Raw genomic sequence first — 13,763 nt, 5'->3', positions numbered from 1 at the left:
AAGCCTCTGCCAAGAACCCTGATATCAGAGATCCCATGGGTGTTCCATTCGTTTGTCTGTCGATATTGTTGTTGAAGGTGAAGTGGGTGGTATGGCACAGGTCCACTAGCTAGACGATATTGTCATTGCTGATGAAATTAGTGATGTTTGGTGTGTGTGTTTTTAGTTTTTCTAATAGTGTAGTCAGTGTTTCCTTAGCCAGGTTGATGTTGGTAGATGTGAACAGGGCTGTTAGGTCAAAGGAGACCATTATTTCATCCTCTTCTATCTTGGTGTCTTTTATGATCTTCAGGAATTCTTGGATGGAGTGGTGTGAATCTTCTACTAAGTGTTTTAATCTTTGGCGTAGCTCCTTGGCTAATCTGTAAGGTGATGTTCCAGGTACCATTCATGGTCTGTTGCATTAGTGAGTTAAGTTTTTTGGCGCAAAATTTCCCTGTTGTGTTTATGGTGTCTGTTGTAGGTATCATTAATCATTTCTCTAAGCATTCTGCTGTTCTTTTGGCTGGTGGAGTATTAAGGGGAGATTGGTATTTAAGATATTTAGTTAGTAGCGGTTTCCTTAGGCATTCATGCAGGAAGTACAGCTGTTTGTAGGTGACACAATTCGGATGGCATTGGTTTCCCATTTTTGGGCCAGTTTTAGCATATTGCACCCATAGGTATTAGCTCAGGTTGGACAAACAGGCAGAAAACTAGCCACCAAGATACATGAATGTCAAGTAGCCACACAAAGACATGACCCGCTCTCACTAGTATCTTTACATAGAGATGAGGGAGGACACCACTTCAACTGGGATAACACATCCCTCCGAGAACAAGCCAAACAGAGACACATGTTGAGAATTCCTAGAAGCACGGCACTCTAACTGGAACTCTATTAGCAAATACATTGACTAGGGTTCCATTTACCACCCCTGGGAAAAATAACAGGAAATGACATCACCAACCCACAGAAACCTAAACACAAAAAAAGCAGGCCAGACCACCAGTGCTTTAGCAGAGGCTCACTGATTATATTAATTAGTATGGAGAGGAAACATCTGAAAAAGAACCTTCCAGCCCAGTGAGCAAACTTACCATTCAGAACCTCAACCTGAGCTACAAATCTTCTCAAAACTCACTAACTTTAAAGCAGGTCTCATCTGAAAGATGTGTTTGGGATCTTTGATATTGAGCAAAGAGCAGTAAATGGCAGATGTACACGCAACAAAACATTTTGTGGCTGGTGTATTAGAAGTGATTGACTAATGGAGCAGGCTGCTACAAATACTAATGTCTTCAAAGCACTGAAAGAAGAAAGGAAGATAATTTTGGTGGAAGCATCACAGTGGAATTGATAGAAATGGTGGAAGTTGATCCATTAAATATGGAAAGTGATGGGTTGGAAGGTGAGGACAAGGTGAATCCTAATGTGGCTCCGGAAGGGGTGAGAGTACAAGTGCAGGAAACAGATGGGCATGGTCGATGGTGCTGTCAATGACAGTGGTTTATGTGGAAGGTTGGTGTTTGTTCAGTTTGAAGAAGGGAGGACATCTCTAAGTCCTGAAATGGGAAATTACATAATGAAAAAAGAGATACAAAGAAGAAAGTAGGAGAATAAAATTGAATCCTTTCAGGAAGCAGGGTGCAAGACAAAGTAAGAGAGGATTAATATTTGTTCACAGTCTATGTCCAGAATTGAGAGACAAGTCAAGGAAAGGAAGATTCAGAAAAATGCCATTTAAAGACAACAGGTATGTTGAAATTGGTAGCAAAGTTGATGATGTTTTCCAATTCATGGCAAGAAAAGGAAAAGCATTGATTGATTATAGAGTCAGATGTACAGCACAGAAACAGACCCTTCAGTCAGACTCGTCCAAGCCAACCAGATATCCCAAACCAATCTAGTCCCACCTGCCAGCACCCAGCCCATATCCCTCCGAACCCTTCCTATTCATATACCCATCCAAATGCCTCTTAAATGTTGCAATTGTACCAGCCTCCAACACATCCTCTGGCAGCTCATTCTATACATGTACCACCCTCTGCGTGAAAAGTTGCCCCGGAGGTCTCTCTTATATCCTTCCTGTCGCACCCTAAACCTATGCCTTCTCGTTCTGGACTCCCCCACCACAGGGAAAAGATTTTGTCTATTTATCCGATCCATGCCCCTCAATTTTGTAAACCTCCATAAGGTCACCCCTCAGCCTCTGACACTCCAGGGAAAACAGTCCCAGCTTGTTCAGACTCTTCCTATAGCTTAAATCCTCCAACCCTGGTAACATCCTTGTAAAGTGCCACAAGGATCAGTGCTGGGTTCACTGCTTTTCGTCATTTATAGAAGTGATTTGGATGTGAACATGGGTGGTGTAGTTAGTAAATTTGCAGATGACACCAAAATTAGAGGTGCAGTTAACTCCTTGAAAGTGCATTTACAGGTAGATAGGATAGTGAAGGAGACATTTGGTATAGGAGTTGGGAGGTCATGTTGCAGCTGTACAGGACATTGGTTAGGCCACTTTTGGAATATTGCATGCAATTCTGGTCTCCCTTCAATCTGAAGGATGTTATGAAACTTGAAAGGGTTCAGAAGAAATTTACAAGGATGTTGCCAGGGTTGGAGGGTTTGAGCTATAGGGAGTGGTTGAATAGGCTGGGGCTGTTTTCCTTGGAACATCAAGGTTTATAAAATCATCAAGGGCATGAATAGGACAATTAGACCAGATCTTTTCCCTGGGGTGGGGAAATCCAGAAGTAGAGGGCATAGGTTTAGGGTGAGGGGGAAAGATATAAAAGGGACCGAAGTTGCAACCTTTTCACGCTGAGGGTAGTGTGTGAATGGGATGATGTACCAGAGGAAGTGGTGGAGGCTGGTACAATACAGCATTTAAAAGGCATCTGGATGGGTATATGAATAGAAATGGTTTAAAGGGGGATATGGGCCAAGTGCTGGCAACTGGGACTAGATTAGATTAGAATATCTGGTCGGCATAGACAAGATTAGATTACTTACAGTGTGGAAACAGGCCCTTCGGCCCAACAAGTCCACACCGACCCGCCGAAGCGCAACCCACCCATACCCCTACATTTATCCCTTACCTAACACTACGGGCAATTTAGCATGGCCAATTCACCTGACCCGCACATCTTTGGACTGTGGGAGGAAACCGGAGCACCCGGAGGAAACCCACGCAGACACGGGGAGAACGTGCAAACTCCACACAGTCAGTCGCCTGAGTTGGGAATTGAACCCATGTCTCAGGCGCTGTGAGGCAGCAGTGCTAACCATTGTGCCACCGTGCCGCCCACAAGTTGGACCGAAGGGTCTGCTTCTGTGCTGTACATCTCTATGAATATGACTTTAATTTTAAAAATATCTGCATCCATTTGCAGCAGGATGTGGACAACAACCAGCCTGGATGGTAAGTCATAAGCAACATTCTTGCCACAATGCGAGGCAATGCCAAAGGGAATCCAACCATCCAGAATCACATTCAATGCAATTACTGAGTCCCCCAGTTGCAGTTATTCCATACCATACTACCACCATTTACTTCCTTTCTATCCTTTCAAAAAGTCACATTTCCCTGAATATTTAATTAATGGCATTGATCACTATGTAAACCCAACTTATCCACCACTTACATCAGGATCACTGGTTTATAACTCCCTGTCTTTTCATTGCAGTCATAAACAATGGCACAACATTAGCTGTAATGGCCAGAAGACCATATGCATTAACTTCTATTTGTGCCACTAATAGTTAATTTGTTTCAAATTTTGCATGCAGTAATGATCAATTATGTTTATCACTTTGTCACCATTTGATCATATTTACTGTTGTTTTCTATATTTGTACATTCTGTCCTTCCTTCCTGGGTATCATTATCTAAATAGCGATCCTGTAGTGCTGTCATAGTGTTGTGCTTTGTAAGATTTTATTTCACCTCTACCAATCCCTAATCAACACCCTCCTGCCTCCCTACCTACAGTCCTAGTTATTTGATTTGGTTCCAGCGTGGTTCTAGGGAAGCTTGTCTCACCAGAATAGCTTCTTTCTACATAGCACTGACGTAGTGCCCTTTGAGATGAAACACAGTCCACACCCATTTTTGAGCTATAGTCTTAACTCTTTGACTATACTCATCTTTATGGGTCAGGTAATCATCCAAATATTACCACCTTTGAGGTTCTGCACATTTAATTTAGCTCCTAAACGTTCAACGTATTCCAGCAGAATCTCTTTTCTAGTCCAATCAATGTAATTGATACCAATTTGGATGACATCAACTGGATCTCTCCTCTCCCATTTCAAGTTCTTCTCCAGCTTAAGGAAATGTCCTTAAATCTGGCACCAGGTCAGCAGCACAATCTTTGGGACTCTTGCTGGAACGTACAGAAATGATCATCTATCCCCCAATTGTACTGTTCTATACCTCCACTATGTTCCTATTTCCTTTCCGCACTTGAATGACCCCCTCTACCACAGTATTGTAGTCAGCTCACTCAAGGTCCCTGCAGTTCACGTTCTCATTCACACAGCTTGCAAGAACTTCATAACTGTTGGACAACTTCAAGGCATGAGGCTCCTGAATTGCAACAGCCTTATACTTGCTTCACCTTTAATCATACCTTCCTGTCCCTAATTACAGAGAATATTTGAATTCCCTTGTGTGAGGGAAGTAACCATCCTATGAAGCAAAATGTCCAGGTACTTTCCCTCTTCCCTGGTGTGACGCTATGTCTACAGCACAGATTCAAGCTCCTCAACTTGACTCAAAATTCCTCAAGCTTATTTATGATAGACATATTCACTCAGTACAAAATTGATGTGCAACAACTTCATATATTGTAGCAGCAAAACATCATCCACCCTTTCATCACAATTGTATTTGATCTAATTTATTAAAATTACTCTAGGTTCCCTGCTCTTCACACTTCACTGCTTTCTTTTGTAAAAGTAAACCAGCAGTACCAATTTTATACTTAACCAGCTATTTTTAAGAAAATAAAACACTACAAACCCTTACTTTTAAAGGCTAAAAACATTCACAAATTCTACACACCAGTTCACAACATCAATCTGTGGCTGGATTCACTAAAGGTTGGCATCTCAATCCATGCCTTTCTACATATCTCACTCTGAAGTGTTTTCTTCTTGTAATTAGCCTTAGCTACAGCACCTGGGTACCCCATTTTGACCAAATGCTCACTTTCCAGTTCACTCACTCTACCTTTGAATCACTCAGATGATGACTCCTCCACACTGACCTTATACCTTATTTTCTACTTATAATAAGATAACCAACACCAAATGAACAGCTGTGAACCTGCTGCATAAGGGCAATCACTTCTTTGTTAATATAAACAGTTCATCGTTATTTGTTAATGAAATTTGTTAACACAATCAGTGCTTCGTTCTTTTGACAATGCAAGAAGTTCACCAGTTCTTTGTAACTGCAATGAGTTCCTTGTTACGTTTGCAATTCCAGATCATTAACTGGTTAATGTAAACTTGTGTAGCTGGTTGAACAGTGGTATTGACCAAGACAGCTCTGCCTGCTTATATAATTAACAAACGATCAAAACCATACCTAAGCCTTAACTGGAAGTACACCCTGACTGGGTAAAGTCAGCAGGATACTTGTATCAATCTCCAGACTGTCCTGCAATTCAGGTGAGTTCATGAATTTGCCATTTATAATTAGGACAGGGCAGGTGACAGCCTGGTGGTATTATGTTGTGGATCTGTTCACCGAGCTGGGAATTTGTGTTGCAGATGTTTCGTCCCCTGTCTAGGTGACATCCTCAGTGCTTGGGAGCCTCCTGTGAAGTGCTTCTGTGATGTTTCCTCCAGCATTTATAATGATTTATACCTGCTGCTTCCAGTTGTCAGTTCTAGCTGTCCGCTGAGTGGCCAGTCCAAGTCAATGTGCTTATTGATTGGATGAGTGCCATGCCTCTAGGAATTCCCTGGCTGTTCTCTGTTTGGCTTGTCTTATAATAGTACTGTTGTCCCAGTCGAACTCATGTTGCTTGTCATCAGAGTGTGTGGCTACTAGGGATAGCTGGTCATGTTGTTTCGTGGCTAGTTGGTGTTCATGGATGCAGATCGTTAGCTGTCTTCCTGTTTGTCCTATGTAGCATTTTGTGCAGTCCTTGCATGGGATTTTGTATACTACATTGGTTTTGCTCATGCTGGGTATTGGGTCCTTTGTCCTGGTGAGTTGTTGTCTGAGAGTGGCTATTGGTTTGTGTGCTGTTATGAGTCCTAGTGGTTGTAGGAGGTTGGTACAAATACAACATTTTAGAAGGCATCTGGATGGTTCTATGAATAGAAAGGGGTTAAGAGGGATATGGGCCAAGTGCTGGCAAATGGGACTGGATTAATTTAGGATATCTGGTCAGCATGGAAAAGTTGAACTGAAGGGTCTGTTTCTAAGATTAGATTACTTACAGTGTGGAAACAGGCCCTTCAGCCCATCAAGTCCACACCGACCCACCAAAGCGCAACCCACCCATTCCCCTCCGTTTACCCCTTTATCTAACACTACAGGCAATTTAGCATAGCCAATTCACCTGACCTGCACATCTTTAGGACTGTGGGAGGAAACCAGAGGAAACCCACGCAGACACTGAGTGTGTGCAAACTCTACACAGTCAGTCGCCTGAGTTGGGAATTGAACCCGGGTCTCTGGCGCTGTGAGGCAGCAGTACTAACCATTGTGCCACCGTGCTGCCCACTATGACTGTGATTCTCATATGTAATTTCTAATGTAAATTTTTCTACAACAAAAGTATTTCATTATGACATGTGATATTGCTTGAAATTAGACTTCAATAGATGTGGATCCAAAGAAAGAAATATTAGGAAATGTGACCAAAAACTGAACCAAAGAGGTGGATTTTAAGGTGGACCAGAAAAGAGTAAGGTGATGGAATATAGCAGCTCTTATAGAGAGAGATTAGGTAAATCTTACCTCAAAAGTTACTGTTCCTGGGAATGGCTGAAAGACTGCATTGTAGTGAAAAAGAATGAAATAGTTGGTTGCCTATTCTAGGATGTTTTGGGGTTCAATGTGTTTAGATATAATTTAGATGACTGTACTGTTTAGTTTCTGCAGCAAATGTGATTCATACCCACCAATATATTTTCATCAAATTTTAAAACAAAAATGGTCATGACAGTCTTAAGATTGCATTTAGGATAACAGGGGTGACAGGAATTGTGGAATGGTTATTATAACTGAAATGGTAAATAGACCGGCAGTTCATGCTTTGAAGGTAACTCTCAGTTGCAAAACCTTGTTATGCTGTGATGAAGCAGCAACAATAACATTATCATAAGCCATTATAGACATTAATTATTTTCTCCAGTTCTAAAATGAGGGTTAAAAGAATCAATGAAGATTATTTGTCTACACGGGGAGATAGAATAATATTGTTTATATCTCTGTATGTATCTGGACTTGTGCAAACATACATTTTCTTATTGCAAACCACATTTTTTTTTAGATTATATTAGATTACTTACAGTTTGGAAACAGGCCCTTCGGCCCAACAAGTCCACACCGACCCTCTGAAGAGCAACCCACCCAGACCCACTCCTCTACATTTACCACTTCACCTAACACTACAGGCAATTTAGCATGGCCAATTTACCTAACCTGCACATTTTACCTTGTCAGATCCTAACCAGAGGAGGTTGGATGGAAGGAGAGGGGGCAGTCAAGAGATCATTCCTGATTTCAGGGGCCTGGGTGGCAGACCAGTGACTATTAATAGTTGAACAAAGGGAGTATTATTGGAGTTTGCAGAGATTGAGGGATGAGTCTTTTAAGTATTTCAACAAAAGTGAGAACATTAGATTAGAATTGTTGATTTAATTGGGCAGCTTCAACTAAGGATGGGATGATTGGCAAGTAGAAACTGATGCAAGATTGGATAGAATAACCAGGTGTTGGTAAGCCAAAGGTAATGGAGGCTGCAGCACTGCAAAAGAGAATTGAAATAGGTATAGTGGAAGCAGTCAAAGCTTGATAAAGAGTTTCAGCAACAAATGGGTTGATATGGTGCTGTAGAAACAGAAGGTGTTTTTTCTGACGGAGATGAACAGAAATGGAAGCTAGAATCAAGATCTGATAGGAGACATGGCTTCCAGAGGCATTGGTTCATTGGCAGAGGTTAGTAACAATTTCTTTACACATTCCCTTAATTTAGTGAAATGATTAACAATGAATCTCATTGATATCCATCAGAGGTACTAAAGAATAAAGTCCCATTGTCCTACCTGACCATAGAATTGCTCTCTTTAGATTAGATTAGATTAGATTAGTTAGTGTGGAAACAGGCCCTTTGGCCCAACGAGTCCATACCGACCCTCCGAAGAGCAACCCACCCAGACCCATTCCCCTACATTTATCCCTTCACCTAGCACTACAGGCAATTTAGCATTGCCAATTCACCTAACCTACACATTTTTGGATTGTGGGAGGAAACCCACGCAGACACAGGCAGAATGTGCAAACTCCACACACAGTTGCCTGAGGTGGGAATTGAACACGGGTCTCTAGTATTATGAGGTCGCAGTGCTAACCACTGTGCCACCGTGGCATCCTGATATAACTGGTGTTGAGGGTCACCTCACCTCAGGCAAGGGGAGAGGTTCAGAAGGATAGTCCTTCATAGTAATCTCAGCCAGTGTGGGAATTGAAACTACGCTGTTGGTGGGGAGCTTTCCCTGATTCTCACTGGCTTCAAATTCTCACTGACTTCATATGCTATTTTGTAAGAGTCAGCTACTTTCACATGTCTAGAATTCAGCACCTTATCCATGTTTACACCAAGATTTGTACTGAGAACTGGAGCAAAGTGACCCCAACAGAACCCAAACTGACCAGTGGTGTGCAGGTTGTCACAGTCACTTGACAGCATGTTGATTATGCCTACCATCACTTTCCTGAGGATTGAGAGTAGACTGATGCCATGGAAATATTGGATTAGATTTGTGTTTTGTTTAATACAGTACCTGACCATTTTTCCATTTGACTCTGCTGGAACAACTTGACTACGGCATGGATGTTCTGAAGTATAAGCCTTCAGTACTATCGCTGGAATTTTGTCGGGGCTAATAGCCTTTGCATCAATATTTACGGATTTTTAAAAAATATATACCATTTGTTGACTGAAGTGATTGTTCTGAATTATAGCACGAGTGAAAATGGGGACCTCAGCAAGGGGTTGAGATCGATTGTCCACTTCGTGCTTCTGGCTGAAGGAGTTTCCAAATACTTTTGTGTTGTCTTTTGCACTGACATCCTGAACTTCATCATCATTGGAGATGGGAATGTTTTTGGAGCCACCTCCCTCTCTTTATTGCTTGTCGACAACCATTCATGACTGGATATGGCACAATGCTTTGATCTAAACAGTTGTTTGGGATTGTTTTTCCTCATCTTACAGACCATGTGACTTTTTTTGGGTTTTTTTTGTGTATCTAGAAGTTGATTAGCTACAGAAATAATTGTAATTCATCGTGATTTATTTTAAAACCATTTTTGAGGCTAAGCTTTTGAATTAATGGAGTTTTTTTGAACATTGTAGAGTTTTACCACTGGCAAGATAAAGAAGCTTCATATAGGAGAGTTTAAAGTTTAAGGAAAACACCCACAAATTTAAAAAAAGTTTTTTACTTTGCATTTTGGGTAATACTGTGACATCCTGAAATGAAGGTGCTAGTGTGGACCAGTGGTCCTGGGAAGGATATAGTGAAATTAGATTAACCCTGGGGAAAGAGTTGGTGATTGTCTCAACACTTCTGGTCTGGGTCTAAGCTGAGTACATTTTAACCTCACATGCATTAAAAGGTCCAGCAAGAAACTATCTGCTGTTTCAGTCAAAGTTAAAGTCACAAGTGCTTTCAACCCACCAAGCTGACAGACTCTGGATTGAAAACTATATAACCAGTGATGTTGGGTACTTTGCAAAAGCAGCTTTTCTTTTCAAATTTGCAGAGAACACTTTTTGGATTAGACTTTTAAGCAGACAGTAAAAGTATATCACCTCTCTTGTTAATAAAGTTGTTTTATTGTTAAAGCAAATCTACAGTATTGCATGCTTATGTGAGAAGCTTTGTTTAAAAACAGGCCAGGTTTCAGTCTGAGATCTGACCTATCCAATAATATCAACTTTGGATCATAATGTTTTGCTTTTCAGCATGTGTGCAGTTAAGATTAGCTATGTGCAGTTTGGCTCAAAGTATGCAATATAACTCAACTTGTTAAAGTAGAGTTGGTCCCCTGGCTTCAACATAATCAGAAGAGTCATGCTTATGCTGTGCCAGAATATTACAGCTTGTGCTGAAATAAATTCTGTTGCCATTAAAGCTCCAAACCTCACGAATGTTTAGTGTTGAGCTGCTAAATCTGTTGAGTCAGTCCCACTTCACATGGTATTAGTGCACACAAAAAGTCCTCAATTGAAGTTCAGACTTGACCCATACAGTAGTGAATAAGCCTCTCCACACGTGACTGCCGGAATTCCTCAGGGTGATGTTCTCAGCCCAACCATCTACAGCTGTTTCACTAATGACCTTCCCTCCAGCACAAGATGATAAGTGGGAACATTCGCTTAAAAAAATACTGAATTGGTCCAGCTGCATAGGCAACAAGACTTGGACAATGGATGTAAGTTGGCTCGCTGTGCTGAAAGGTTCGTTTTCAGATGTTTTATCACCATTCTAGATTACATCAGTGAGCCCCCGGTGAAGCACTGGTGGTATGGCCTGTGTTTTGTGTGTGTTTAGATTTCCTTGGGTTGGTGATGTCATTTCCTATAGTGATGTCACTTTGTCTTTTTATTAGAAAGAGGGTGGTAAATGGGATCCAAGTCAATGCGCTTGTTGATTAGAGTTCTAGTTGGAGTGTCATGCTTCTAGTAATTCTCGCGTCTCTCTCTGGCTAATCCTAGGATCGATGTGTTATTCCAGTCGAAGTGGTGTCCTTTCTCATCCGTATGTAAGGATATTAGTGAGAGTGGGTCATGTCTTTTTGTGGCTAGTTGATGTTCATGTAGCTAGTTTTCTGCCTGTTTGTCCAAACTGAGTTATAAATCTTCTCAAAACTCGCTAACACCAATGGGTGCAATACGCTAAAACTGGCCCGAACATGGGAAACCAATGCCACTCATGAACAGCTGTACTTCCTGCACAAATGTCCCCTTAACACCCCACTAGCTAAAAGAATAACAGAGTAAAACGGCCACAGAATACTTAGAGAAATGATTAATGATGCTCACAACATAATACAACAGCATAATTTTGTGCCAAAAGGCTTTACTCACTAATGCAACAGATCATGATTGCACAGACACAGTACAACAAGCCATAGACATTAGACAGTGACAAACACAGAAAATGAAAACAAACTAGACAAACTTACAGAAAGTAACAACACAGACGCATGGATTTTAAAAAAAGTCTTATCTGACTGACCCTCAACAGACACTGAAAAAGCTGCCTTAGTAAGAGGATTAAAGTACAACTTCTAGGATGCGGACAAGAAAGATTTCTTAGCAGTGTTAGAAACAACAGTGAAAGACAATGAACTCACAAAAGAAACCCAGCAAACTATCAGACAGACAGTCACACTATCATTAAGCATGAAAAAGAAGGAAAACACACAACACCCAAGAAAGGAAAGCACTAGAAGGACTAAAGAAAAATGGTTATTTTACCTGCAGACTAAAGGAAGCTTGACAGTCATTTTAAATCAAAGCGACTACATTGAGAAATGGAATGCACTACTTGCAGATACTAACACTGAGTAAGAAGTGACGACAGACCTGACCCCACAACTGGAGAACCGAATTACAGTCCTACTCAAAAACTTCAGAAATCTGGAGAAATAAGACCAATTTCCAAAAAATGAAACCAGATGGATCCAACACATCACGATTCACATGATTACTCAAAATTCACAAACCAGGTGCTCCCCTCAGACCCATAGTCTCATTACCTGGAATAACAACTTACAGATTAGCCAAAGACTAAAACACTCAGATGACTCATGCCACTCCATCCAAGAATTTCTGAAAACCAAAGACACCACAATAAAAGAGGATGAAATAATGGTCTCTTTTGGCGTAACATCCCTGTTCACATCCATCAATATCAACCTGGCTAAGGAAATACTGACTACGCTATTAGAAAAACCAAAGACACAGACACCAAACACCACTAACTTCATCAGCAACGAGAATATCGTCTAGCTAGTGGACCTGTGCCATACCACCCACTTTACCTTCAACAGCAATATCGACAGACAAACCAATGGAACACCCAAGGGGGATCTCTTATATCATGGTTCTTAGTAGAGGTAGTAATGCAGAGACTCTAACAAACAGCTTTGTCAACCATCCAACCCAAACTTTGGGTCCACTACATGGATGACACCTTTGTCATCAATAAACAAAATAAATTATAGGAAACCTTCAAGATCATTCATAGTACCCTTACTGGCATACAATTCACTAAAGAGAAGGAAAACAACAACAAAATGCCATTCCTAGATGTCACAGTAGAGTGAACAGCCCATGGGGATCTTCAAAACAGTGTCTACAGGAAAACAACACATATGGATCAAATACTGAACTACAGAAGCAATCATCCCAACATCCACAAACTGAGCTGCATTAGAACATTATTTCAACAAGCCATCACACACTGCAGCACAGAGGAACCATGAAGAGCAGAGGAAAATCACCTATACAGTGTTTTCAAAAAGAAATGAACACAGTCTGCCGATTTTCTCAGCAACAAACCCAAACAAGCAGACAAAACCCGCCCAGAAACCCTAGCCATTCTCCCCTACATCAAAGTCATCTTGGAAATGAATGGCAGACTACTCAGACCTCTTGGCACTATGGTAGCCCACAAACCCACCGACACACTAAAACAGCAGCTCATGAACTTGAAAGACCCTGTACAGACAACAAGCAAAACTAATGTCATTTATAAAGTACCTTGCAAGAACTGTAACAAACACTACACTGGACAAATAGGCAGAAAACTAGCCACCAGGATACATAAACATCAACTAGCCACAAAAAGACATGACCCACTCTCACTAGTATCTTTACTTGCAGGTGAGGAAGAACACTACTTTGATTATGACAACACATCCATCCTAGTTCAAGCCAAATAGAGACATACGTGAGAATTCCTCGAAGTAAGGCACTCCAACTGGAACTCTATCAACAAATACATTGACTTGGATCCCATTGATCACCCACTGAGGAAAAGAACAGGAAATGACATCAACAACCCAAGGAAACCTAAACACATAATAAAAAGTGGGCCATACGGTGGCACAGTGGTTAGCACTGCTGCCTCACAGCGCCTGTAGACCCGGGTTCAATTCCCGACTCAGGCGACTGACTGTGTGGAGTTTGCACGTTCTCCCCGTGTCTGCGTGGGTTTCCTCCGGGTGCTCCGGTTTCCTCCCACAGTCCAAAGATGTGCGGGTCAGGTGAATTGGCCAAGCTAAATTGCCCGTAGTGTTAGGTAAGGGGTAAATGTAGGGGTATGGGTGGGTTGCGCTTCGGCGGGTCGGTGTGGACTTGTTGGGCCGAAGGGCCTGTTTCCACACTAAGTCTAATCTAATACCATTAGTGCTTCACTGGTGGCTCACTATGTGGTGACGAAACATCTGAAAACGAACCTTCCAGCTCAGCCAGCAAACTTATATCCAGAACCTCAACCTGAGCTAGAAATCTTCTCAAAA

Source organism: Hemiscyllium ocellatum, chromosome 5 (genome assembly GCF_020745735.1).
Source record: "Hemiscyllium ocellatum isolate sHemOce1 chromosome 5, sHemOce1.pat.X.cur, whole genome shotgun sequence".
NCBI classification, from domain to species: Eukaryota; Metazoa; Chordata; class Chondrichthyes; order Orectolobiformes; family Hemiscylliidae; genus Hemiscyllium; species Hemiscyllium ocellatum.
Note: the sequence above shows the minus strand (reverse complement) of the source record.